At 38.2% G+C, this 27578-nt stretch overlaps 1 protein-coding gene across 2 annotated transcripts in view; it reads right to left on the reverse strand.

Moving 5' to 3' along the window:
• Positions 1-27578, reverse strand: part of LARGE1 (LARGE xylosyl- and glucuronyltransferase 1) — a 272408-nt gene that overhangs the window by 212862 nt on the left and 31968 nt on the right. Inside the window, exon 2 of one of the 2 annotated variants that reach the window (XM_063395774.1) lies at positions 25910-25979. The exons of the other annotated variant lie outside the window; for it this stretch is intronic. The gene's annotated coding sequence lies outside the window, so the exon portion shown is untranslated. The remainder of the gene's footprint in view (positions 1-25909; positions 25980-27578) is intronic. 2 annotated transcript variants of the gene reach the window in all.

Consider the following 27578-nt stretch of genomic DNA (forward strand, 5'->3'; position numbering starts at 1 on the left):
CATGAAGCATGTTATACCACCAAGCCTCAACTGTGGTCATGAAATGCTGGCTGTCCATGATAACTCTGAATCTCTGCATCGTGTACCTTCTTCACCCTCTTTGTATTCCCTTTTGAATCAAAATTTAACTTATTGGAAAGCTTCATGCATATAAGTATTAAACATAACAGCAGAGTGCAAGTTCCTTTTCAAAGCATCACTGAGAAATCAGCATGAAAACTCAAAGGAACATTAGGTACTCCAGCAAGCAGTTAGGTAATTGAAAGGTTAGAAAGCAACTGAAAAAGCTGTAGCCATGTGGCCATTTGCTCGAAACCAACTTTATCCACAGCCTTTTCCCCTCACCCTCCTTTTTTGACATAATCAATCATTCTCAGAGTCTCCTAGCTACTGTGGTGCAAAGAACTGAAAGGTGAGAAAGCAGTAAAGGAAAATGGAGCAGGAACTGAAGAGGAGCAGGATATTGGAGGCTTGCTTGATAGACGCTCTAGCCCTTTGTCAGGACTTCCACTCAAGCACAGACTGAGGGGTAAGAACACCCTAGGCAGGACACACAAGCTCTACAACCAGACAGAGTGACTCTTCCAACAGTCAGTCTCCTGTGATCTCCCAGCAAATGAGAGATTGTTATCAAAGGCAGCTGAGCTCTCCAGGGACAGAGAAACACTGAGACACCAGAACTGTAAGGATGCCATTCTAGCTGCCTTCACGGCAATAGCCATAGCTGCACTGCACACTCAAAGAATAACCTGCAACAGACCAGCATATTTGTAATTCTTATACACTGAGTTAAAAGATTAACTATTCCTCCTATCATTGGTGAAACCTTTGCAACAGTGGCATGCAGAAGACTTCTTTAGCATTACAGAAATTATAGAACAGTATCTTCCAGTGTTCAGCCATTCAAAAGTAATTTCTGCATTTCTTATTCAAACTTCAGCTCTTTCTAGCCTAAGAAAAGGAAGAAATACTATACTCTTCCACAATGCTTGTGGTGATGTTCAGCATTTAAAGGATGCTGACACAAGATGGTAACACTCTCAAAGGGCAAACAAACTTGTTTATGGAGGTGGCAGGAGTCTTAACATTAAATTGCAGAAATTCACATCTAATAGCATCAATTGCATTTCTACACTATGTAGAAAGGGGTTCATTTGCAAGATCTGTTTTTTTTGAAAGCTAGCTGCATCATGGACATTAGAGCAGTCCCAGCTAGTACCACAGAATTCCAGACAGTTATTATTAATTTGTTCCAAGTGCCTTTTTAAGTGATGGGAAGAGAAAGGTGTATTACAAGCAGTTGTTTACACTTGCACTACCATGTCTCCCATTATGCCAAGTGCAGTGGGACCACCAGGAAGCTTTCTGCACCGAGCAGAAGACACCCTCCACCCCTGTTCTCTGCACAAGCCCTGTGTGCTGAGAAGATGCTGCATTCTGCAGCTGGCAGTTTCTAGGATAAACTGTCTGCTGCTTTGTGTGGGATGGCACACGGTGTATCTACCATGGAGATACCAAAATACTGATTCCAATACTTTGGCCACTGAAGTCAGATCACTGTGATTAAAAGAAAAAAAAAAAGGCTGGTAAGTGCATACAAATCTTTTCAGGTCTAGTTTTTGGCTCATTTCTGTCTCAGTTCAGTAACTGCTGGAAGGCCATAATTCCAACAGCTGTTAAGATGTTGGGTTTTCTTTCATTTTTAACAAAACTTTCAAAAGGTGTAATTCCTCCCATGAGCATTCTGACTATGATATGCCATTAAATTCTGGGAAGTATCTTCCACTAACAGAAACTCGGTGACTGCAGCTGCAGTAGTGTGCATTAGAACAACAACATGTCCATCATTATTGCATGTTTCCTGTGCTTTATCTCTTTGTTCTTGCAAGTAGCAGTAATAAAAGTTGTAGCCATAACTCTCCTCGACAGCACCGTATTTAAGGCTGCACCCTTTCCAAATGTGTCTCGGAGAGAGGATATATTAAACAAAGTACTTCAGGCATGGATGGAGCTGTCTGTCCTTCTTTGTCAAGAGAACAGAACAACATTTGAAACAAACCCCTCTGAGCACTAGAAAATCTTGTTTCTGTATTCCATGACAAGACACGAAGTATGAACAACGAAGTGAATAATCCAAATTGTTACATCACTGATGTGATGAATGGGGCTGATATTACAATATGCAAGAACACAGGCAGTATAATAGTAGAGAATTTTGTATTTAGGCACTTTGCCCTGGAGAAATTCCACACTATTTTACTAAATGGTGCATCTCCCATATGAGGTCCATAACCTTTAATTTTCAAAATGATCCAGTTTGTCTGCAACGGCCATTTCTACCCTTCAGGGGAGGAAAAGCAACTACCTCACAGATGCTGTCAACACAGTTGACAGTATTGGCCTTGAAGTTGCAAATAAAAACATGCATGTGTTTTCTGCATCTCCCAGTTAAACAATAGGCTCAGTGTTACCTACTGCCAGTGCAGTCCTTTTCATAGTCTCCAAAAGAAGAGGAGAGCAGAACTTGCCAAGGATATACAAAACAAGCCTGCAAATACACTAGACCTGGCTTTATACATCTCTACTTTCCAGCAATGCAACTACAGGCTGAGGCCAGTCCTTGAGAAGATGCTTTTTTACCAATGAGGCAATCCCAGTCCTTTAGCAAAGCCAAGTTAAAGACAGGGGCAGGGGAGAATGAGGAGAGATGAGGGACAGTGTGAGAACAACTTGAGGGAAAAGACAATGCTAAAAACAAATCATGTTGTGGTTTATCCCCAAACCACTCTGACATTACGTATTTTTTTACAACCATGTTGTAATAGAGTTTAAAACTTACTTTTTTTTTTTCCTTATGGTTTCAAACCTCAACTTTAGCCTTGCTGAGAAGGCTGTCAATTCTAGAACAGCAATTAGGAGGTACACCCAACCCAGTATCTCTAAGCATCAGGCAGAAAGGTTATGAGCTGGGTCCTTCCTTCAGAATTTTGGAATAGCAACAGGTACCAGAAATTTATTTTCTTCATTTTCTGCAAGGTCTTATCAATTCTTATACAAAGCAACAACATCTTTTAGAATAAAATTACAATTTGATCCCAGTTTCGATCCACTGAAACTAAGAGACAAACTACTGATGGTTTGACCAGATTATCAGCATATATATATATATATATATATATAAAATCTACCTAGAGTTCATGAAAAGTATTTGTTTCCATCTTCAAGACAGTAGAAAGAAGTGTCATGCACTCTCAAAGACAAAACTAATTTACTGAATATAAATCGTGTATCATAACTTTTGTGATGTGGCCACAAGATTGGCCAAAGGTCTATTCATATGAATAAATGCTGAAGTTATCTCCATATCTGAAAATCAGATCAAAAAGGATAAAAGGTATTGAAGATTATATTGTGAAAATATTTACATGGGAATTCAGTCTGGAAAGACTGAAAACCACACTTTGCTTGGCACTGGGTTTTGTAAGGTCTCAAACACATGCAGTGCCTGTTAGTAAGGCACAACTGGAAGAGTTGGGAAAATGGAAGGCCTCTGAGACAACAGGATAATTTTCCAGGTTTTCCAATTTTATTAATTTCTTTTTCTAGTCAGGAAACATGGATTTATATTGATAAAATCCTGTGCATGACACTAAATTAATTCAGGACTGTGATTTACCTGATTAAAATTATTTATACAAAACCTTTAAAAAATAAAAATACATAATACATCCATTGAAATTTATTAACCCTAATTTACTATTAAGAAATGTACTTTTTTTGTAATAGAATAATTCCTTCCCACATCCAAATGCCAGGACACTCCTGGGGGTGGGGAAGGACCAACCTCCATCAAAACGGTAAAATCCAAGGACAGGGGAGGAAAAAATACCAACTTTCCTAATTCAAATTATATTCCACTGCTAACAAAAGAGGAGGTGTAAATCAGCCACCTTCATCTCACTCGTATACCTGTCACTTCTGCACCTTGTCCTAACTACAGAGAGCTTTAATTGTCACATGTTGTAGACTGCAGTCACATTTGGGGCATGTAAATACCAAGCCAGAATCAAAATTCAGTGGCTTTGCCTTAAGCAGGAGGTACCCAGAGCTGCACGATACAGCAACATTCCCTGAAAGTCCTGGGGCTTCTCCTGTAGCAGCTAATGAACAGCTGAGAGAGCGGCAGCTGCCCAAGAGTTATTTTGGGGGTTAACCAAGATTGTTTACCATATGCAGAGACCAGATAAAGAACACTCCACTGCCCTTTCAGTCACTCAGTTTCAAAGCTGTCAGTATTACCATGTTTTCTACAAATCACTCATTATAGCCCTTATCAGTTGCTATCACAGTAGTTTGAATACTAGCAACTCAAAATGCCCTGATCAAGTAAGGTGCAGCCAAACTGATAATGTATATAAAGCACCAGGATTCCTTTGAGATGCTGTTGTACTTGGAAGATGATATATTGTAAGGTTTAGAAGACAGTCTGTGTGGATACTCTCTCCTCAGTCCAGTCCTCTGCCCTGGTGACCCAAATATTAAGGCCTAAGAGAAGAATGAAAGGGCTGCATACTTAACTGCCAACTGCCAATCCTAACTTCAGTAGTATAATAATTCCTATCATACAAGCTAGGAGGATGCAGTCCATATTCTTATTACCTTTCTTCTTTAAAAAAAAAAAAAAAAAAAAAAAAGAAAACAAGTGGGCTGTTTGCATTTATCTGATCACTACTGAATTATGTACACGCGTCTACAAAGTCTGAAGTTGCTGGGAATACCAATAATACTATTTACATCTAATCAAAGAAAACAATCAATGCCTACTTAATATCTTGTATTTCGCTGCAACAGTCTCAACATTTTGAAAAACAATCAAAAAAACTAAAAAAAAAAATCATACTTTCATATCATGTTTGCAAGAAAATTGATACATACGATCTAGTGAGAGAATAGATCTTTGCTGGCAGTTTCTGAGGAAAAGTAATTTCACATCCATTTGATTTGCTCTTTATGCTTGTAGTCTATCAACAAATAAAAATTTTAACCAGTTTAAGAGCACAAAAGAATGAGCATCAATAGTAAGTAGGAGAAAAAACCCTTTGTATGTATAGTTACACATATATGAATTTTGTATTAATCACCTCTCCCATTACAATGTGAGCATGAGCTTGCCTCTGGCTTTAGAGTATAGATGATGTGCATTTTTAAATGTTCATTCCAATTGAGTGTCACAATGAAAGAGTCTGGTTGCACAAATAATTAGGTCTTTGTGCAGTCCAAGGGGTTTATAAGCTCAACACATTTTCTAGTCCACAGGGGCAACTGAAGATGAGCTAGAACAAATGCAGCCAATTTTAGCTATTGATAAAAATGGAAAAGAATTCAGAGGACTTCTGAGGAAAAAAATAATTGTGGTGGAGTAAGTTCAATAAACAGAGAAAGAATGCTTCCAGAACACAAAACAGAATTAGAGTAACATTGTTCCAAAAGTATTACAATGTTCTTCTTAGAAAACACATGCCAGGAGCAAAATACACACTGCTACCTCGTTAAAATCAAACTTCACCTGTGTTTTTAATTAGGTTTCCTAAACAAACAAAGCTTGTGCAATTACTTTGTTGTCTCTAATAACTTCAGTACCTGTTGGATATCGTCTCTCAAAATGAAATCCTTCATTTATTCTTATATCACCATTCAAAATCCAGAACTATCAAGAAAGCACATGTTCCTACAGCAGAGGTCTTACCTGCTTCTGAAATTGTCTGTATAATGTTCTATGGGCCACTAGTTTGTTAATTTTTGGACCACCTACCCTGTGATTTTAATGAGATGATAGTAGGGAAGGTTTTGTGCTGTACCTCTGTAGTTTGCACACACTTCTCAGGGTACAAAGATTGAATAGCACTGTAAGCAGACAGGGAAGAACACCAGAAACAAAACATGGATATGGCCAACAAATATTTTGTATAAATCCTTGCTTATAGTGCACAAAATCTACAGCAACTTTTCCAATTTTAGACATCTTCAGTCTTACAAAAATTCATCTGAGACTTTGTAAACCAGTTTACTGAAGACTTGCTATCCAAAACAAGGTGCACAGGATCAGCTAAGCAGGATATGAGAAGCTGGCAGCACTACACTGACAGAGTAGAAGCTATCCTAATAACCTTCACTGTGTTTGGCCAGACTCCCAAACATACAAAGAGAACGTTGGTTTGTTTCATTCTTGTGTGAAAATCTCCATTTCCTCCCTGGTTGTCTTCAGACAACACATAAAATTGAGATCTCTAGAAATGTTCAGTACAAGTCCAGCTATACTCTTGCTAAAAATGATGACTTTTGCCACTGACCTAGAGGAAAACAAAACAGCAATGAGTGCTCTTAGAAATCACTGTTCTGAAAACTTCATTTTGCTCTCAGTTTTATTCTGAGGGGTATCTGAATTCTAATCTTAATTTTCAATTGATGTTTTCCATTAGAACGTGAAGGAGAATCACAGTTCAACACCCATTTTAAGCAATCCTATGGAGAAAAACACTTATCACTTAACTGTCCTTCTTCCAAGAATCATTCATACAGAATTGTCTGTGAAATCAAAGCAAAGGGTAACTATGAAAAAGCCTGTAAGACCCAAAATGTGTGCATATATATCCTTTATATTTATACTTATATAGCTGATTTTAATCCCTTCATGAAAATTAAGCCTTCCAAATAAAAAGTACTCTGAGTTAAAGTCTCTCTCTGCTCCTTTCTACATGTATCAACAAAGTAAACAGAGGAAAAATCCTAAGTCTAAATTGTATAAAGGGTTCTATTCTAGAGCTACCTACACTCAAGACTGATAATCTTGCCTGTTCCTTAGAAGCAAGTGAACTTTTGAAAGTTAATTTTCCGCAATAGCTCTTTTTATACTTGCCCAGGACCAGAGAACATGGATTCCTTCCCCTTGCAAAATACACATTGCCTAAAAAAATGAAGTTTCAATTTCCCTTGTTACTCACAAGCCCTACCCTGACTGCTGCTCATTGCATTTTGAAAGCAGTGTCACCCACCAAACAGAAGGGAAACCTGAGACAGAGCAGAGATCATTTAGGATCATCAGCAAATCTAGAGACAAGGTGAGAGGAAAATTTAGGAGGAGAACAAGAATTGTATCATGCAGTATACTAAACCACACCTGCTCTCTTTACAGCCAAAAAGACTGTCAATACCAGATACAGTGGGTATGTGAATTCTATAGGTAAGTGAAAACTACCAGGAACTTCCCCTCTCATTCAACTGTTTCACATTCAGCTCCTGCCCAGCCAAAAGGATGAAAGGATTCACATCCTCTCTGTCCCGTTTCCCTCTTTCCTTGCTCTGGCTGTGAAAAGCGCTTGGGGAAAAAAATGCTCGAACTGTCTACATCAGTACAAGTTACTTGGTAATTTCAATAAACTCAAAGCACATAGGAAAAGGAGGATTCAGTTGCTGTTAGAACTGGTTTCCACTAAGATGGAAAGTATACCTGGTCTGCAAACATCAAGTAACCCAAATTTATCCTAAATATTTTCATTTTCAAATAATACAGAATTTCAAAAATAGGAACCTTTTTAACAGCATCCTATCTGTTAAAATAATCTGTTTATTGGATAAACCAATATTTGGAAGCATAACACAAAATTTTGTTTGTGTCTCAGCACCTCCAAAGCCATCCAACCCACCTATAGAATCATGGAATTATGCATAGACATGACAGAAAAACATAGACACTTCTTACTCTGTATATACATGTTTGCATTTGCATTAAATAGAACGGACACAACCTGTTTAAGTCTACTGTGTTCACACTTGTGTCAATAAATGGGTTGATATTTTAAAATATACACACTATATATGCAGTATTTTTAGGAACAGGAATTATATTTCTAAAAAATATTAGATATTTCATGTATCATAAACACTTTTAAAAGAACATCAAAAGGTTGTCCACTTTGGAGGTAAAAAGGAGAAAGCAAGCCTCTTGAGCCTAAATATCTCAAAATGTGTTCTCTTTCATTCATTTTTACCATTCAGTTAGCTTAGAGAAAGATGGATCAGTTGGTTGAGAGTCTGTGGACCAGAATGGCTAAACAGTATCTGATTCTTAGTTTTCACCAAATACATAGCAAATTCAGTGGAATTTGTCAACTCAGTGTTCTACAGCAACACTGTCAGTAGGGAAAGATCCACATCCTGGCTATATAATCCAGATCTAGGGAAAAAGAATAAGTTCTTTACGATTCTCCAAAATCTCCTGTTTTTACCAATTGTCCAGAAATACCTACAAGTCTGTGAGTCCTTTACTCCTATTGTCTGCAATAAAATTCAAATAAGCTGCATACCTCAATGTCCCCAAAGAAGTGCTTTTGTTGCCCGCAAGTTATCTAGCAGAGGATCAAGACAGAAAGACATAATCAGAACTTGTCTCTCCTGTACCACACAACTTTCTCATCACCTTTTTTCCCCCTCACGACACTTTTCAGAGCTGTATTTTTTAAATCATTTGTGAAGGAAAACACATAGAGACTGTCACCTCTTCTGTTAGGTATGACTGAGATCTGAAGTGACTGAAGATTTGTTTCCTCTCAAGGTGTTCAACTTCGTTTCTTGTGAAAAGGAATGCTTGTCTCTCTAGGTATTTCCCATTCATAATTTCTGGATAATTTCATCTAAATTTGACAGTATCAGCATTTTCAACAGATGAAATTCCTCCTAGTTTCATGAAAATCGGCAACAAAGAGAGCATAGGAAGAAGAAAAGAGTGAGCATTCCAAGTGAAAGAAGGTAATTACACCTCAATCTTTATCCAACACTTTAGCATGTAAATGGGTTTGCACTAACCACCCTCTGTTGTTAATTCTCCAAGTAAGTAGGTAATATGAGTGGGATCTGTGAATGTTTTGTTGAGAGGTAAATTAGGATAACAGGATATATTTCAATAGAAAATCAGTCCTCATTAGTTCAGCTGTTTATGAAGCATCCTGTTTTACATTTAAATTCCATGCTCAGTGTACTATTGAGCACTGTGGTTAGCAGAACAAATAGTGTTTTGACATTAGAAGACATTGAAAACTGAACTGTAAAAAAGAGGGAGAAATTTAGTCAGAGTTATGACAACTCTTTATTGATATAAAACCCAGAAGATCTGTAAAAAGCTATCAGACAGGAGTCTGAAAAGCAACTAGTTGAGGGGTGTCATGAAAGTAGAGATCTGATCTTCCTTGCTATCCTGAATGAATGCCAAATTAGAGTATCAGGAAGAAGAGATCCAAGAACTCTTTCACTTCTGTTTATAGTTCAATTTTTCTTTCAATAGTTTAGTTTCAATAGTTTGTAGTTCAGAGGTTCTTTCAATAAATAATGCACCTATCCAGATAATGCCCTAAACATCTACTTTGTATATTTCAAGCCAAATAACATTCTAACTTTGCAACTGTCATTTTTCCTGCTACCAGGTCAAATGAGAGAGAGCAGAAAAATCCGAGTCCCCAAGAGTAGCAATGGTCTCCATTCTAAGAAGACACTCAAACTTACCAGGGACTTTCCTAACATAGTAGTCTTTGTAACAGACTTGAAAGATATTATCTTTAATATTTTACAGAGTATCAAATAATTAAATGTCTCATAATCCACAAAGTATTTTTGGCCACGTGTTTCAGACCTCAAGGATGGTACTGTACTTCCTTTCAGCATACACAGCTCTTCCCAGAGCTGTGCTGTTCTCTCCACAAGGCATTCACAGAAGCAGCATACCACTCCTCTACTTCAATAACCAGGTAAACCAAAGCAATACCTCCTCTCTGCTCATTTTCCACATTAAAATCACCTTTTCTGAACACAGTATGTATTGTTCTGGATGTGCAGCATTGCAGGGAAGCTACAAAAGTACAATGGTTTCAGTATTTCTCAATTTTGCAAAAACACCTTTCCTGCCTGATCCTTTTTGAGATATTTGCTCTCCTTTAGGATTGCATCAAACACACAGTTCATAACCACCTTGCAGATGACAGCCACATTCCATTCTTTCCCTTCATTCATTATTTTCAAACAATAGCATTTCCAACATACAAACAGGGGCATTAAATGCATCTTCTTTTCCTGTCCAGCATTCCTGTCTACTATTCCAGTGCTCCACATCAACAGTAATTTCTCTTGCCACCTTTCACTCCTTATTCTAAACTTCATTTTGTTTAATCTTCACTAATATTTTCCCATGTAACAGTGCATCATGTTTTAAATTCTAGATAAATAAAGACTCCTGCTCTTTTAAAAAAAAAATAGTTGCCATGCTAGATAGCAGATTAGTGTGTTATTAGCACCTCTCTTGGTAAACACCTGATGCATTTTATGCCATTTGCTGTTCACCTCCATGTCTCTAAGCACTCCCTTCATGTTCTAAACTAATGCACTGAGATCAAACTAAAAAGGGGAATGCAGTCAGGGGAATGTCTGTGCCCTCATTTTAAAGAGAGAAACCACAGCTACCCTTTTCTAGCCATATAAAACAATCCCTTATCTATCAATTCTAAAAAAAATCCTAACCCGTAGGTTTACAGTTTCATGAGCTGGATACTTCAATATTCTGAGGTAGGGGTTTTCAGGTCTGCTCGGTTCCAACACATTAAATTCTCTGCTGTTTGCTTTCACCTCGGAAATAATAATTTTCATGTCTATACATATACCCCTTCCCAAGAGTTAGCTTGCCTTCCCTACACACCCTGCATTATCATCTTTACTGTAAACAACAGCAGAGCATTCATTAAGGTTTCAGGCCAGATGCAGATTACACTTTAATCACCAACCAATCATTTCTGTATGGTGTTTTCATGTTTCCTTCCTCATTCTCTGATTACATTAAGAGTTAACAGAGCTGTCTACTCTGTACTTTGACTTTCTTTAAAAAGAGATCTACTCTTATGTCACAGCACAGTTAGTCTGTAGCTGGACAGATAAATCTGGCTATAATAAGAAACTAAATTTGGCTCCCCTACTTTGATAAACAAGTCCCTAAGTGAACAATCATGGGATAGATTTAAACTCAGAGGCCCCAACCAATCCCTTCCAACCCTAAATGCAGATGTATCATTGGCCAAGGAGCTGGGCGGTGTTAAGACCCAGACCAATCCGTGTCCAAATCGAAGAGTTTTGAACTCCCTATATAAGAAGGATCCAAATAAAAAACAGGCTGTTTGCCTTACAATCAAGAGCACTCGAGTCGTGATTTCTGTCTCCAACCGACGACCGCACATAACACCCTTTTGCATTGGTGACAAACTTCAGCACCGATTGTGTGTTGAAGGCTAATCTATAAATAGGAACAATCTCATTCACCGCTGGGAATCACTGAATTAATTCCAAAAAAGATAAGAAAGTTTAAGAACTTGTGAAACTGGTACACCCTTCAACCTGAAAACTGGGCTATGGAGATTGAGCAAAAATATGTGTAAAGAAGTAACAGATGTCCACACAGCAGCTGTGGAGCTTTTAAATATATTGTATATTTTCATAAATAAAACTGAATCTTATGTTTTTCAGTAGATTTTGGTCATTCTTTCACAGCAGTGAATATATGAGGAAAATACTGACATGAACTTGAATGATTCAGAAATCAGCTGTGCTGCTGCAAGCTACAACGAAATAGGTTAATTCTCACCGGTGATGTGTGCACAGGTTACCAGGAGGCAGGTAGTTAAATTGTACCAACTACTGAGAAACAAGAAGTGTCCATGTTTGTACCCTATGCTAAAACACAGTAGGTGTGAGGCACTTTCAGGCCTCAGCTGAAAAAGAAGCTGCCACCCAGACACTCTGCTCTGGAGTCAGGGTAAACATGTACACAATCAACACAGGTAGCTGGAACACAGAATCTTGTTATTCGTATTAATCTCCTTACATATCAGAATCCTCTAAATCTACTCAAAGGTTATCAGTAGTGTGCAGGCCCAGGGACTTATCCCTAAGGTAGCTGTGCCTCAACCCTGGAAGGACCGAGGCAAATGGGTAAAGATACCTTCTTAGATTAGGGTGAGAAAAGCATTCCTCCCATGGGACTTTGCAGCCACATGTTAGTATTTCTTGGGCTTCCTTGTTCTATTGGTTTGTTAAGTTTATGTCACCCTGTTACCATATATGCACACCTCCCAGGATGTTCTTCCTTCCCTTGGACCCCATTGGGTTATTTTTGCTGCAGTACCCTGCCTCTGTGATCCTATTAGTCCCCCTGGCTCCTGGCCACCCCTCTGCACCACTTTTCCTCATCCCTATTGGACCCTGACCTCAAGACCACCCATTTTCTCTGCTATATGACCCTGGATGCTTTGCCCAATTTTGGCTCTGGTCTACATTCGAGGCTGTATCCAAGATGCATGCACTGACAATAAACAGCACTTAGATTTCCAGACAGGACCCCATCTTCTCGCCTTGGTCATTAGCCCTTTATTAGCAGAGCACAGCGGGCCCCAAGGTGCAGGTCGCTCTCAGGGACGTGCTGTAGCACGATGCAACACGGTAGTTCACCACTACACACATGCAAATCTGGCTGTTTCGTGCTGTGGAGCCCCAGCTCAGGCCCAGTTCTGTACACACATTCTCACAAACACTGGACAGAGAGGAATAATCATCTACCTCACCCTGCTGGCTACACTCTTGCTAATACAACCCAGCATGTAATTGGCCTTCTTTGCTTCGAGAACAAAAAGCTGACTGATGTCCAATTTGTCAACAGGCAGGATTCCCAGCTTGTCTTCTGCAGAACTACTTTCCACCTAGTTTGCCCCCATCCTGTAGTTACTCCATGAGGTAATTCCATGTCAGGTGCGGGACTTCATGCTTGCCTTCCATTCACTTCTTTGATTTGGGTTCTTTCTTATTCCCCGTCTGTATCCAGGTCGAGAGACACAGGTAAATGCGATAGGAATGCAGAATTTCCAGGAGAGAGATCAAGGTGTGACTCTCCTTTCTCAGCTGTGTAATCAAGAATTCTTAGCTATAACATGACTAATATATTTAAAAAAAAATGCATACAGCATAACAAAACTTCTTTTGAACTCTTCAGCTATCTGCACACTACCTTGTAAACTACTTTTACCAATCATACTTCTTTTCCTTTCAGAAACTCCCAGATGTTATTGCAAAATCTTTAAGTGTTGTTTCAAAAGAAGAAAAAGAAAACACTGTTCCTCTCCCTACCAGTCTCCTTGGCACTTAGTTGTCCTTATTTCTTTTTTAACTACAAATGATAACTAGTAATCTGGCCTCTTGGCATGAAGTGGAAATAAATTTTTCCTTTGTCTCAGATTGCAATTCTAGATTGCCACTAGTGCTGAAGTTTCCTCCTGCTTTTTGTTTTAAAATTAAATAGCTACATTACCTTGATTTCATAGCTAATGGGGGTGGGAGATGTCCTATTTCTGAACATGTGCTATTTACAGAACAGTCTCATGTCAGTGCTAAAACACAGAAGGAGTGAGTCATCTGTATCCTGTACACAAAAAACTAAAATGATTGCTTCAGTACCTGCAAACCCCTTGACCAGCTCTCCTACTCTAGCAACACACCTCGAGCAGCACAGTTATGCATTGATTGAGTAAGGAGCGAACATGAATTCTCATCCTACCAGGCATGCCATATGTAGAGCATTATCTTAAACTAGGGCAAAGAGGATTTACATAATAGCTTTATACACTAATCGTGTAGTCTTCGGACCTCTACAGTTGGCAAATAAAAAAAAAATGGTGCCCTATTTATCAGGACAATTACTCAAGGGATCTGACAACACAAGAGAAAATGTATATAAAATCAGTACAACACAACTTTTTCTCCCATCCCCTAATATGTCTCAGAGTCTAGAAAGCACCATTATGCAAAATTCTTATGTCTTTCTCCAACATCCAAACATCCTGTAGCAGATACCCTGGGAACATGTGACTAATTTGAAGCAGTTCAAAGGAGGTAACTTAGAAGAATGGATATGTTGTTCACAGACTTAAATTTGTTTGTTTCAAATTACTTTTCTGGAGAGGAAAACTACTGTGAGGAATGCAGCAATGCTAATATAACACAATATTAGTAAACCAGGTGGAAAGCAGTACAAAATCCCCAGTAAATACTTATCACAATTATTCCAAAACAATGCTGTAAATGGCAATAGTTAAAAATTTTATTTATTTTATGCTTACATTGATTTGGAAGTTACACAAAATGAGGAAAATGCAGCATTGGCTGAAGAAAGAAGTCTGCAGTATGCTAATCTCACCCAGCTTTGCCAAGCCACCTCTCTCTTGATCTGCAATAACTCTTTATTTTAGTTACAGATCTCCCTTGAAAAGGGATCCTAGATTATGGCCGACAGATTAGAGTTGAGAAAATATGTCCAAGAGAATAAGAACAACAAACTCTTTCACTTGGAGCTGAATACTGTAGTATTGATCCCTTCTCAAAAACAGTTACAGCATCAAAGGCAAAAGATAAAATTTAATAGGATTGTATTACTACAATCAACCTACATGACACTTGCAAACCACTGAAAGAGATGACCTCTGTCCAAACCACCTTAAAATATGCAACAAAAAGAGGGAGGGAACATGAATTAGGTACTCAGTACAGAACAGGCAGTGAAACTAATAGATTTAATGTATATAAATTATTCTAATCTTTCATACACAGAACGATGGGGTTGCAGAGGATGTGTGTTTTAAGGAAGAATTAGTCAAGAAAGACAGGTTACTGCTTGCAAATACATATAAAGTAAGAATAGCTTTCTGATGCAGTAAGAAATTCTAAGCCTAAGAGTCAACATGAGGACAGATGGTAATAAGCAAGAAGAAGCTACAATAAGGCTGCAATGCAGGGAGGGAGGGAACTAGAGGGACTAATGGTACAGGCAAAGACTTCCAGCATCCTGGCTGTCAGATGATCTAATGACTGTTGGGTAGCTCTGGGCACGGCCAAAAAATCAGTTCAATAGTCAAGGTACTTCAACACACAACAGTTGTTCTTTGTACTTCTGTGGGTCTAATCAAGGACACTGAGTTAAGCATAGAATAAATGATATAGGAATGAGGTAGAAACCAATCAGAAGACATTGCAAGTAATTCTTCAACTGAGTCAACAAAACCCCTACAGGTGTTCAGCCAAAGTCAAAGCAAAAATCTGTCAAAAGTCTTGCACAAATCTGTCTCCATGTAAAACCAGATGGTGATTCTTTATTCAGGTAAAGACCCTCCTACCCTTATCTAGACCAGTATTTCTTTCAGATTCGAGTATAAGTCACACTTTAGAGAACCATAACTTAAATCTGCATGACTCATTCATGTAATTAAACTTTCAGTTCACAACCACAAGACTACTACATCCTAGCTGTGAGCTGTTCCGGGGGGAAATTGACTGGAACACACAAGACATGGATAATAAGGCATGCCACAACCACAACATCACAGTGTTGCTGTGGTAATAGGTCTTGCTCCAAGAAGCTGCCTATATATGAAAAGAGCAATTTGACTTTCAAGTTCAGAAGAGTCGCTGTCCACCTTCTCTGAGGAAAAGGTGGGAGGATGAATGGAAGGAATCATGCTGCAGGCCATACTGGCCCATGAGCTGCAATTTGGATAGAGCTGCAATTTGGATCATGCTGCTGTAAATCACGTAGAATAGACTCACAGCTAAGAGGGATATTTCGTCACTGACCATGTTTAACATGATTCTCTTGCCTGCTGATGTTGAACAACAAAGCTCTAGACAACTACACTCCTGCTTATTCTGAAGAGCATTTCAACCACACGAGACAGGTTGCATATACAGGATGTTCAACATAAGGGGATTTCATTCTCATCCTTTGGGATTTTCTTTCTCGTTTTCACAGATCTTATGGTCCAACACATGCTAGAAAGCTAACTTTTCTTCTAAAATTCTTAGTGTATTACCCACAGAGCAGAAACATTTTGCGTTAGTCTGTGCAACAGCCATGCTCTTAAATAAGGTTAAATTTGGGTCTTAAACCCAATAGCTTAACAGTCTTGAGCTTGAGGAGGCTACTGACTTGGTTTGGATAGCCTGTACTTCTGCTTCATTGAATAAACAAACAAACAAAAAACCAACAAAACAACAACAAAAAAAGACCTTCAACCCCAAATTTATACCTCTCAATTATTCAGTATTTATTTTTTTATTTAGAAATTCATTCCATTTTTTATGCAAACTATCCAAATAATGAAGTGTTACTAGAAGGCATAGAAGTGAAACTTCTGTCAAACTACAGAAACTAAAGCCTACAAATAAGCAAACCCATTTTTTACCTTTTCTCATTACACCCCTTCTTGATAAATTTGGTTATATATGCAGACTTCAACCAGGACCAACTTCATGCCAGTGTCTATCATCTCTTCATTACCCACACAGAAAAATGAGAATATATGGTTCTTTCCACTCTGCTTTTTTACTCTGAAAATAAACCTATATTAAGAGTCACACAGCATCACAGAATATTAGAACAGCCCGAGTTGAACGGGACCTTGAAGGATCACCTAATTCAAACTTCCATGAGAAAAGAAGCCTAGATGAAGTTATCTGGTATCTTGAGCACTCACAACATATAAGTAACACAGTCACATAACTGAAACATTTTAAGAACCCAACAAGAAGCAACAAACAACAAAACATGTTTTCCTCAAAATGTGGAGTAAATTACCCTTGTTATCTTATGCTTTACTAATAATACTATAATGGATGCAGTAGTACTTACAAACTAAATTATTAGGGACTTTATAAAGTAGTACAGCATGAACTTAAATATCACAATGTATTACTAGATAAATCAACAGTAACAAGAAATCCCTGTGCCCAGTTTTTTTGCTTAAGAATCAATCCCCATTATAAAAGAATTTGGATAATGTGCTAAATGTAGAGAATGTGCTATATTGACTATTCTCATTAAAAACACAAACAGCAGATCTAAAAAGCAGCAACAGCAGTAATTGGCTGGAAGGTTTCAAACAAATTGAGAGCATACTAGAAAATCCCCCTGAAAGGAAAACAGGGCTTCTAGATCCAGAATCTCACAGGGCAAGCCAAGCCACAAGAGAAAGGCAAATTGCTAAATGCAATATGACAGAATTGGTGATAAATAAGTAAGCTCTGTTTTGCAAATTATCAAATGCAAAGCAAAGTACTGCAGGCATGTCCCGCAGTGGTTTACATCGCACTTCACTGACTATGTTAATTACCATTTTATGAGCAGAGACAAGTCCTTTGCTTGTCCACAGATCTTTTTCCAGAATAATTCTGCTCCTCACTCCAAGACAGAGCTGAGCTCCTAGCTGGTGTTGTGTATTACAGTCTCTTTTAATAGCTCCGTTATTTAAAACTATTTAGTTTTGCAGGTATCAAAACAGCAGGACTTTCTATAGATTGCTACTTCTCCCAAGGTTAAAATAAAAACCATACCTGCATTAGGAGAAATGGTAGATTTCCCCAGGAATCCTGGATGGACTGAATGTGCCAAGCTGTGTTATAACCAAGCATCTAGTTAAGTAATGAAGACCTTACATAGCTCAGCCAATTATCCTCCCACCTTGCTATCCAGAATCATGCAGTTTCCCAGATTAATTTTCTATCCTGAAATACAACTTTCTGAATGGAAAATCATTCAGGAACAAGAGAAAAATTAGATTTTTTCCATTTTTCCAAGTTTTCAGAAACTCTTTGGTGAACAAATATATTCATTTTGCTATTCATCTCTTGTGCTCTCAACATTGTTGGTTTTCTTGTGTTTGTAAACAATGAACAAGCTGAAGTATTCTCTTCCTTCTTTCCTCCCCCATCAAAAAAACCTCAAAAACCTACCATGAGAGACACTTCAATCTGACTAACCAAGGGCCCTTCCAAGCACACAACATTCTTGTGCTGGTAACACAGAAAGAAGTAGTACACGTTCCTCAAGAGGAGATGGGAATGGTGCTGTTTAACTTTTTCAAAGACAAGGATGCTGGAAACGTGCAAGAGGCTGCCCTGCTACCGTATGCTTCTGGGCATAATTAGTCAACCAGAAACTCTCCCTTGAGAATGACAGACAAGAAGAGAACACAATCACTGCACAAAATAGGAATGAACAGGTCATGTTGGTGAAGTTAGGATATAACAAACATCTCAGCCTTCCAGGCAGTTTAGTTCTGCAAGGTAACAGGTAACATGTAAGAAACAGATGTGCAAGGACCAACACTTAATGATGCACCTGTTTTCTATCACAACTATAAAATCGTAAATACAAAAGTTCCTTTGGACTGGAACACAAGAAAGGGTTTAGGTAATTAAACACCGTAGGTGGTTGTGTTTCCACAAGATTTCTGAAGTTTTTGAAGTTCTGAGTCTGTTCCTTCTAGGGCTACAAATCATACACGGTAAAATTATGAAAAACAAAACGCAGTTCTGATAAACAATAATTAGTACTTGGACACTCCATGAGCTGTAGTACTTGTCACACCTCTAGCTGGTCCAAATTTTTCAGCTATTGCAATCATAGCGAGGTCCCTTGCATTTCCCTCTGGGATTGCTGGTAATTCTCCCAACTTTGTACAGAGGATGGCTGGCAACTGGTCTATCATGTGGCTTGGCCTCTTTTACTAGAAACACTTGCTGCTGTCTGCAAGGGCACTTAGTTCTCCAAGATGGAGTTAACTCTTGTGGCTGGGACTTCGGCACAGTGGACCTCAAAAAACATGACATGACAGAGACAAACAGTCCTGGTTTGATTGACAAAGTTGAATCCAAAATTGCTGCCACCAATTGCCAACAAGCTGCTGCCCCAGCCACCAGCTGTGGAAGCTGACATTTGGTCACCCGAGTATCAAAACAAATAGATCAAAACTTCTTTCCATACTTACCCATCATCTACTATGACAAACTTGAAAAATAAAAGAACCCAGATTTTCAGCTATTCATGGATCAGGTTTAAAGGCTCAAACACAAGTGGTTATTTCTCCTACCACTTTTATCCTCTTATTTTTGACACATTTACTTTTCTCCCTAGTACCTGTAATAACAACTGAAGTTAACACAGCTAAATTTTATGTAGTTTCTCATTCACATTTTACCAAAATTCTTTATCAAATACAGAACAAGAAATATCTACGTCTTCCCAAGACCGATACTGCTCTAGAATTCCAATTTTTAAAATATGCCAGCAGAAAGTGCATAAATTTTGTGTGAATGCTGCAGCAAGGCTTATTTTCTGTGAGTCAATAAAAATATTTTTCAACAACTGGTATGTAGTAAATAAAAATATACACAAATTATTTCTATACACACACTAACACGCATCTGAACATGATATGGAATCCAAAGAATATCTGGATTCATAATAATTAATCAGTAACAGCTACTGACAGCAGCATTTTAAAACGTTTTAAAAACTGATAAATATTTCTTGCTCTCCTTATACTTTCAAAACAGGTTCCATGACACTGCACATCATGTTTCATTCTATTAATATTATGCTGGTTTAATTCAGCCATTTTTAACACAGAAATGGTTACTTTATTTATATTCAAGCAATTTAATTTCTGTATAATATTTTATTATCACCAGCAGTTGTGACCCAGCAACCCTCTACTGTTCAAAACAAGGCGATTCACAAAACATAGGATCCCATTCCAGCATCATGTTTTATTTACCCCATTAAAACAAAACACCAACTCACAAGTCGTGTTAGGGCAGAAATTTTCTGAAAACAATTTGAATATGCCAGTCTTCATTTCACCCTGTCTTTACTGATGTACTGCACAAAGAATGATTGATGAAGAATTCACCTATCCTAGCAACATCTAACAGTTCTATCTCTAAACTAGCTGAAGGTAGGAAAAATGAATGAGAACTGCACCGAGTACCAGAAAATAAAGAACAAGAGAGGTCTGCAGACCAGACATTTTTCTCAAAAATAATTTGTAGGTGGCTGAAAGAAGCATGGTGATCTGCTAAATTAAAAATGCCTTCTCTTTGCCTTCCTCTATCCTCCTCCCCTCCTGTTTTGTTTTGCTGCCCAGTCTACTCTTTCATCATCTTTCTCCCTCCCATTACATCTTTGGTTTTTTATGATCTCCTTGAGCCCTTCTGTGACTACATCAACAAGCCTGCTAGAAGTACTTAATAAGCAACAGTGTTTTCTCACTGAGAAGTATCAACACTTCAGTTATTCTATCTCAGAAACATCAAAAATCCAGAAGAGTCTTTATTCCACTCCCCCCTTCCACCTTCAACCTCTCTCGGACTCAAAGCATGAGCCTGAATCAGAAACCTCCTTACTGGGATCGTAAGGAAGAGCTACAGTACAAACAAGGAAGTATCTACAGTTCAAACATCACATTGTTACTTGCCATAACCAATGTCGTACTTAGAAAAGCATTTCTATTATTCCCAAGTCTTCTAGGTGATGGAGATTTTTAACCCTGACCCCCAGTCTCCAGCAATCATATAGACACACAAAAACACTGAATGAAGAGCTATACTTTTAAGAAGTAACTTCTAATTTTAACTACAGGAGGGAAAAATAAAAGCTTAAAAGATGAAGTAGTAAAATAATAAAAGCTGAGTATTTCTTTCCATGGGTTTGAATCTCATAATTGCTTTTTGGAGGGAAAGAAGGTTTCTGATATGCAATTCTGGAACTGACAGTAACACTGTAAAGGGAAATATTTGACTCTTCTGCTCATCGAGATTACTGTAGACTTGCAGGAAGCATTATGTTTGCATTCTTAGGTGATGGGGAAAATTATTCTGTAGCTAGTCAGATTCTTGTTGAACTCAAGGCAGAGAGAAACAGGTACATGGAATTCCATTCCTCCAATGCGGAATCGCCCCTGTAGTTTATAGTAGGATGGGATGAGAGCTTTGGTTTCAATTTATGAATTTAGCAATGTGAAAAGAATTCCTAGTTATATTTGAACCACGAAGAATACAGCCTGAGTGTGGAGGTCCCACCTGCAATTCTTCTGTGTTTTACACTGGCTAACCTCCAAGCTCAAGGAAATAAAACCGTACAACATCCTGAGCTGGAAGGGACCCATAGGGATCATTAAGTCCAACTTTTGGCTCTGCCCAGGACTTCCCCAAGAGTCACACCATGTGCCTGAGTGCCTTATTCAAATGCTTCTTGAACTCTGCCAGGCTTGCTGCTGTGACTGCGTCCCTGGGGAGCCCACTCCAGGGCCCAAACACTCTTTGGGTGAAGAACCTTTTCCTGATGTCTCTTCCAAAATCTCCCCTGACCTGGCTTCATGCTGTACCCTGAGGTCCTGTCATGGGTGACCAGAGAAGAGATCAGCATCTGGACCTGTCTGCAGTTTGCAACAATTCCCTTTCACATTTCTTACTCTAGATTTACATATTCTGTAGTAAGATTATTGTTTAACAGTTCTCCTGCACTTTCTATCAAGCCAAATATCGGACCTCATATATTTCTTAAGTTACAGTAGGTAATTTAAGGTAGGTAAATAGGTAACTCCTACGAGTTTAGAGTACACTAAATTGTCAGTATCTTAGAGGAACACCCAGAAACCCTTGAAATCAAGATAGCTACAGCTTTGATCCTGGCAACAACTTTTCAAACGCTTAACTTCAACATCAAGAATTCTCCACTCTGTACAGGATTGCTCGCTTCATTAAAGTGAGTGATGGTTTATGTACTTGCAGAATTATGGCCTAAGTGAAGAGGAACTGCATTCTGAAATTTTTGTTATCTCACTGTTGCAGCTCTTGCAATTACTACAAGTTGCCTGATATTTGTTTTTCTTCTTCCAATTCACAAGAGCTTTAAGAGCTTGAAGAATTGAACCATAACAGCTCAAAACCCCAGATGTAAATAAGAAGAATCTATTTTAAAATGCTGTGGTTTTTTTAGCAATCTTCTGATTTTAAAAATTACATGAGTGTGCTGCAAGGACTGATCTCATTTCTCAGTTTGCACATGGATTCCAAGAGCAGCTGGGGAACTTCCATCAAGTGCAGCACTTAATAATTTCCCCCAACCCCCACTAACCCTTTAAATAAATGCAACATTACAAAACCTTAAATGGAATTTCCTAGAACAAAGGGAAGTTGAAGGGTTTTTTCAATTAAAGAAAGACAAAAAAAGATACACTACTTGAACAGGAGCAAGGCCAGTGTGGATTACAGTAATACTTGTTCAAACTTTACATTTTCCAATCAAAAAAGAAAAAAAAAAGAAAAAGAAAACAGATATTACACTGTTTTTCACTTCTGTAATCAACAGATACAGACAAAATATTGAACTTGATTTTGCTTTTTCTCCTTAACTCCAACACTGTCCCCATTTTTTTACACTCTTATAGCTCTTTGGGCATGTAGAAACAGCTGCTCTTGACACCACATAAAATTCAAACAGCTCTTGCAGACTTTAGGACATGGAATACTCCACAGAAGATTTAAAAATACTGAGATCTCATTGTAAACTACCACACTTGTCAAATAAGTATTCAATAACAAGATATGAAATATCACATACAGATAATCTAGACTTTTTTTTGTACAGTGACCAGCCAAGTCTAGAAAAAGTCAGCAAGAGTGTGAACTCATTCAAGGCAAACTTTCCCAAGGCCTCCTACTAGTCTTGAAACTGGGAAGAGAATTCACATTATACTTAATCAAAGGTGTTCAAAATGTAGCATTATGTGGAGTTCCAGCTGTTTACTAAGGTTGCAATTCCTGATGCTCCAAATAAAAACTTAAAAATTGACAGGGGTACTACTCAAAAAAGATTTTTGAAGGAAACTGATGAGATATTAGGAATGAATTATGATTTTGGAGGCTAGGCCCAGCTTACATCCACAATCCATAGAAGAATGGCACCATTTCAAATTCTTTAAGTTCAAAAGAAAGAAATACAAATGTATTGTATTTTAGGTGGGAAAACAAGAATAGGCAAAGAACACTGATTTCTTCTGTAAGGTGATTTTTTTCCCATACCAGTTACAGCTTTAAGACAAGGTCTCCTGAAACCCAAATAGATATGACCAAATGCCGTAAGCCTTCTCATCACTGCAGATACTGTCAGTGCTCCAGAAACAGATTTAAACTCTGGACAACTTCTTCCCTTCCCCTTCTCCCAGCCATCTCCCCTGCACACAGTACTACTGAAGCCCCTGTATATGAAATACATTTTGAATCTACTTCTTGAATTCCCCTGTGGCAGGCAGAAAATGAAAAACCATTCTATGAATCTTTAACTGATTATTACTATGGCAACAAATATAATTCACAACTTTTAAAGCAATTTCTACTGGGAAGTATTTACACAGACAAGCTAGTACATGGCTTTAAAACAGTCAGAAATGTGTAATCAATCAGGAGGGATTACTGACAAAAAAGATGAAATTAATTTCAAATATAATGCTAAAAGTTTTAAACTGCCACTGTTTGACCTGGTGCTTAGACAGGACAACAATGAGTATAGAAATGCTTCCTTGACCAGGTAAGTGAAAAAGCACAGATTTGGGCACCAAAGTATAGAAATTCTTATGATGATCAAGCAATGAATTCAAATAAAAGAGCTGTAAAATAGCACTTCCTCCTCTGCTTTGATCTTCCATAGTGTTTACAATTACACTTCATTGCAATTTTCAGCGGCACAGAAACTCCTCATTAACTTTCTTAACTGACAAATTAAGATTAAAAACAATGATGGTTTTCTAGAAAAAAACAGTAGGCTATGACTCAAAAGGTAAGAGTTCCACCTATAACTCTGGATCAAGACCTACACAATTTAATCATATTACAGTTGTTTGCATTTCCCATCTCCATTATGAGATAATGCTAGCTTTCCCCTAATCCTATGTCCAACTTTCCTTTTTATTAGGTCATGAACTTTTCCAGGAAGAACTGTTTTTGTGACACAGTTGTAAAGGGACAGTGCATGTATTTTAGGTTGGGATTTCTGACTGTTATGATCTGCAGGTTTCAAAATATGTAGCACAGTTATAAGACTGGTAGTAAAACAAGCACTTACTGTGGCCTTAATGATCCAAAACAATCTGTGACTGCAATAATCTAAATAACATTTAGAACAGAACTGAGAGAAAAAGGTGACAACATATAATCATAACTGGTTTTGATTGGTGAGCTTCATCTGTGTTAGACAGAGAATAGTGACTACCTGTCCACAAACTCCTTATAATTGGGGAAGCTGAGAAATAATCTCTACTGTTAATATTTCAAGGGGCTTTTTTGTTCATCCCCTTCTTCCCTTTCTATTTTCAGGAGAGCCAAGTCTAAAAATAAGGCGATAGGCATCTAGCACAGCACTGCTTAAATGGTATTTTGTTTAGAGAGACTTTGCCTCAACAAAAAGGCTCAGAGAAACTTTTTATTAGAGTTTCCACAAGCTACCTCGAGATCACCATGGTTTCATACTATACATTGTATATATTACTATATATATATTGCTGCTTCTGATTCAACAATGTATTTATTTTTAGAAGACCTAAAAGTTGAAGTATTCTATTATGCTTTCAAGAGCAATTCTAACCTTTCAAAGGACTTTTCAAGTTCTCACTAAATCCAGATATCAACATCTACACGTGAGAAAACAAACTCCACAGCAAGGCAATTCCAATACTACTGTATCAGCAGGATGAGGGGAATGCAGTCCTTAGAAGAATGCAAGGCCCAGAGACCGTAGGTTCAATTAGCAGTATATGGAGGACAGGATTTGTATCAGTGCACCAGCTGCCTTGCTGCAGCACCCTCTGGTAACCTCACCAAGAATTCACACCACGAAATAGCCCAAAGAACAGCATCTGCCTCAGGAAACCACTGCATTATAAGGATGCATTTTCTTAACTACCAGAACTACTACATTTCCACCACTAATCTAACCAAGATGACAATTAAAGCATGCACAGTGCTTCAATTACCGCAAGCCTGTAACTCATTCTGCTCTAGATCTGTGGTACTGGGAACCTTCTCAGGTGCCTTTATTCAATAACACTGCTTATTATGGCGGTCATGGATGAAGTTTTACCTTTCACAATTAATACAGCAAGCACTGGTTAAAATAGTGCTTTTTAAAAGGCACAAATAATCTGTAAAGAAGTGGCAGCATGAAAAATTTTCCAGACTTGAGAAATCTGCTTCTAAGATAAAATAATTCTCACATGTTATAACAGATGCTGAGATAATTTTTTTTAAAAAAAGCCCGTTTACATAGGACACACGCAAATACATTTATTTTTTTACTTCCTCTGCAGCTGCAGCTAAGAAACTATTCCCAGATCTTTGCTGAGATAGTTGGTGATTATCACGTGCAAATAAAAGAAACAAACATCAACACATTGTATGCCACATTAAGTTCCATTCCTGATAAAACCATTAGGGGACAGCAATACAGTCAAATGAATGGTGAAAAAACACAATAGGAACTGAAAAGAATGGGGAAATTTTACACTATTGAAAAGACATTACACATGAAGCCCAATAAGGACAGTGTCAATTACATGTTTCTGCCACTGTTCATGGTTCTCTTGTCAATTCTATACAATCAGCATTCATCGTTCACAGTTCTGGCTTTCAGCATCTCATCACTGTTATTTAGAAATCTTAGTATAAATGAATGCACATTTTATAATTTTATGCAATTCTGATTCTAAATTTCTACTCTGACCTCATTGTATGAAGAGAAATAATATTCTCTACTTCTTTATTTGAAAATAAAACCAACTGCCAGTTTAAGAATACAGTTGCACAGATGACTCAATGAAGTATAGAATGAAGCATTAAGTTTAGAACTACTGCAGAAGAAAAAGCCTGTATCAGGAATAAAAGCAGCCTAATGTAGTAAAAAAAAAAACAATGCAGCATTTGCAAAAATAGCCGGAGCTGTTCTTACCCCCTACTTCCATATGGGAGGTCTTCAGTCCCAGAGCAATCAGGTATTGAGTGGGCTGCAAATCATGCTTCTGTAAATACATCAAACATGATTTTGTTTCTCTTTATGCTTGAAAGATTCTCTCATATTCATGTTGCTTATTTTTAAAGCATGTGCCTGCACTTACTTAATGAATAAAATTAATTAAGGAGATAGTTACTCAATAAGTGTATTTACTTTGGAGTTATTTTTACTTTGCATCTTCTATTTAGCCCTTCACCACCCATTTTTATCCTAGTAAGCTGATGAGGAAAGGTCAGTGAGCAAGGGAGCAAATTTGGTATTCAGCTGAGCACCACATTAAAGATAAAACTGACAGCTGTAAGAAGATAAAGGGTAACTCATTTTCACTCAGTTAACTTCTGTGGATAAAAGCTGGTACGGAGCAGAGAAGAAACACTAACTTTCCTCAGTAGGTCAGACAGGCCTTCAAGAATCAGTGCTAGCAGTAAATAGGTAAGAGCCAGCGAGACTGGTTTGTCTGCCTGAAGACACTGAGAAAAATCAATCAATTCATATTTACTACACATGTGGAATTTGAGTAGATTAACTAGACTACATTTAGGGACGGTGTGAACATCCTTGCTCAGAATCACAAGCTCTATTGGTTTGAAACAATTCAGCTGTGAGAAGAAAGTATCCACAGAATAGATTTAATCAAGTTAAACTAACTTCTTTAAAATTGTCATCTTTAATAATACAGCTCTGTTTTCCCGAGTTGCCATATACGCAATCCTTGACTTTCGACATGAAATTTTTACAGCAGCCTTGCCTCAAGGATTGCCTATCCTTTAATGCTCAAGCTTTAGGACATAGAATTGGAACTCATGGAATGAGAGCAAAACTTACATCATATAATCACATGAATCATTAAAGTTGGAAAAGACCTCCAAGATCATCAAGTCCAAGCTCTGACCAGACACTACCATGCTACTAAGTGCCACGTTCAGTTGTTTCTTAAACAGTTCCAGAGATGGTGACTCCACCACTTCTGTGCAGCCTGCTCCAATTCTTGATAATCTTTCAGTGAAGAAATTCTTTTTGATTTCCAAACTGAACCTAACCTGCTGCAGCTTGAAGCCATTTCTTCTTGTCACCAGTTTCCTGGGAGAAGAGGCCAATCCTCACCTGGCTACAGCCTTTCAGGCAGCTGCAGAGCAATAAGGTCACCCCTGAGCCTCCTCTTCTCCAGACTAAACACCTCCAGCTCCCTCAGCTACATCTCATATGACTCACTCTCCAAACCCTTCACCAGCTCCACCGTCCTTCTCTGGACATGCTCCATCACCTCAATGTCTTTTTGCAGTGAGGGGCCCAGAACTGAACACAGAATGGGAGGCGTAGCCTCACCATTGCTGAGTACAGGGGGCAATCAATGCCCTGGTTCTCCTGGCCACACTACAGCTGATACAGCCACTGGCCTTCCTGGCCACCCAAGCACACATGACTCACGTTCAGCTACAGCTGACCAGCACATCCAGGTCCTTTTCTACCTGGGCTGCTTTCCAGCCACTTTTCACACAGCTTGCAGCCTGGGGTTGTTGTGATCATAGAAAGGTTTGGATTGGAAGGGGACCTAGAAAATCATCTTGTTCCAACCTCCCTGCTGTGGGCAGTGACACCCTCAAGT

This window comes from Prinia subflava, chromosome 4 (genome assembly GCF_021018805.1).
Source record: "Prinia subflava isolate CZ2003 ecotype Zambia chromosome 4, Cam_Psub_1.2, whole genome shotgun sequence".
In the NCBI taxonomy this organism is placed as follows: domain Eukaryota; kingdom Metazoa; phylum Chordata; class Aves; order Passeriformes; family Cisticolidae; genus Prinia; species Prinia subflava.